A 2,318-nucleotide genomic window follows, 5' to 3' on the forward strand; every position below is an offset into this window, starting at 1 on the left:
TTCCAGAAAGAGGGATGACTTGATATAAGCATTAAAGGATATAAAGAGAAAATAGAAACATTAAAATTGGAGAAATAAAAACAATAGTGCAGAAGTTAGTACAAAAACCTCATCAGGTTGAAACAAAGCATCTATAGTTCTTCCTCTCCCCTCTCTGCCTGTTCAGTTACTCCATGAACATTCACTGAGCTTCTATTTTGTGCTATTTGATACCACTGTATGAAGGCCTTCATTCTGAGAGTTTATATTCTAGTGGGAAGATAGACACATAAGCAAATGGAGGAAAACAAATTCAGATCGTGATAAATGCTGTGGGGAAAAAAATGGCACAATGGGATAGAGAGTTACCAAGGAAAACTCTTATGAATTGAATTGTGTCCCTGAAGAATTTATATATAAAAGTCCTAGCCCCTAGTATGACAGAATGTGATTGTATTTAGAGATAGGCTATTTAAAGAGGTGGTTAAAAATGAGGTCACTAGGGCAGGCCCTAATCCACTATGACTGGTGTCCTTATAAGAAGAGGAAATCTGAACACAGACACACAGAGAGAAGACCATGTGAACACAAAGGGAGAAGACACCCATCTATAAGCCAAAGAGGGAGGCCTCAGAAGAAACCAACCTTGCCAGCACCTTGATCTCAGACTTCTAGCCTCCATGAGTTTGAGAAAATAAATTTCTGTTGTTTAAGCTACACAGTCTGTGGCTTTTCATTACCGCAGTCCTAGCAAACAGAAGCCTACTTCAGTTGCTACAGTCAAGGAGGGCGTCTCTCAGCAGGTAACAGGTACTATCTGGGCCGAAACCCAAAGGAACATTGTCCCCAACAGAGAAAAGGACATGTATAAGGCACATGAAACAGAAATATCAAATGACAGAAAGAAAGCCAATATAACTGTGGCACAGTGAATGTGAGTGTGTGTGATAAATACTGTCTCCTGGAGAGCACAGACATACTCTCTCCTGTTTCACAGGGATGGTATACAAGTACAAATAATAGGACCAGGAGTGGGAAGTGTGGTCCTTAGAGAAGGACTGAGGACAATTCTCCCATCTTACAAGGAGGGAAGGTAAAATATGTGTGAGCAGATACACATCAGTTTTACCGATTATTATTATTTTTTTTTTATGGAACACTTCACGAATTTGCGTGTCATCCTTGCGCAGGGGCCATGCTAATCTTCTCTGTATACCTATTATTTTTAAAATAAAATGTGAAGCAAGGTCATCAGCTGAGGTAGTTAGAAGAGAAACAATGCCACCTCAGTCGGTGAGAAAGTTAAGCTGTGAGAAGTTGGCAGGACTGACAATCTGTGCTGGGTGCCCATTCAAGAAAGGTGGTTACAATTTTAAAGGGAGAAAGTCATCATATTAGCTTGATTTTCTCCAACAACGCTCAGCTGTGATCAGGTTCAGGGTAAGCAGAGTTGAGTTTAACCAGGCTTGTTATGTTGCACATGAGTATGACTGGGGACAAGAGAGTAAAGGGGGTTTTCAAGAGTGTGTTGATAATACCAGGCCAAGGAATCTACAAGTTCCCCTTTTTTCTTCCTATGTGGGTTTGACCTGCTAAGAGTTCCAGTAGCTCTTAGGATAGGATCGGGCCTAATTATAATAAGTCTTAAATACCCAGAATGGAAAGTAGACTTGATCCTGGAAAAAATGGGTAATCATTCATGATATTTTGAATAAAGAAATGATAAATTTTTTTAGAAATCTAACATGATTCATAGAAAAAGGAAACTAGGAAAAGATATCTCCTCTCTTGAGATTTCAGCATTTGTAGCAGTCTATTTACATGTGAATATGCACAATAGGAAAGCAATGCTATCATTAAAGAGCATCTTAGTAAATCAATTTTATCCACTGTGCAAGGTTTAGTAAATAAAAATTTGTGAAATGTGACTCCCATATTCTAGGGACTATTCTTATAAACATGATGACCAAAAATCATGAATTTTCCCAGAAAGTTTCAAATTCAAGTATTCTTCCATTTTCCCGAATGATACCCTGTACTTGTTAAACCACATGCCTTCATTGTTGTCTAAGAAAAATATTACTACCATAACAACTAGACCAAACACACTGACATTAACAGAACAAAGACAGAATCCAGATTAAAACCTTATGTAAGAGTTCCCAGAATATGGTCACAGGCAGTTTACTTGTTAAAAATTCCACCATTTCAGAATTCTGAGGTCCCTTCAAGAGAAGGACAATTGGCTTGATATGTTCAGACCAACAAATGCCCCAAGACTGATTCCGTCTAAAAGGTTAAAGGAAAAGTACTTCTGGGAAAGACTCAAGGTACAGAAA

General features: G+C 38.4%; 1 non-coding gene across 1 annotated transcript; it reads right to left on the reverse strand.

Moving 5' to 3' along the window:
* Window positions 1–1,124: 1,124 nt before the first annotated feature.
* On the reverse strand, window positions 1,125–1,232 carry LOC125161348 (U6 spliceosomal RNA). Its single transcript, XR_007150563.1, has one exon. It is a non-coding gene; the product is annotated as a U6 spliceosomal RNA (small nuclear RNA).
* Window positions 1,233–2,318: the final 1,086 nt, after the last annotated feature.

This window comes from Prionailurus viverrinus, chromosome A2, assembly GCF_022837055.1.
Source record: "Prionailurus viverrinus isolate Anna chromosome A2, UM_Priviv_1.0, whole genome shotgun sequence".
Classification (NCBI taxonomy): Eukaryota; Metazoa; Chordata; class Mammalia; order Carnivora; family Felidae; genus Prionailurus; species Prionailurus viverrinus.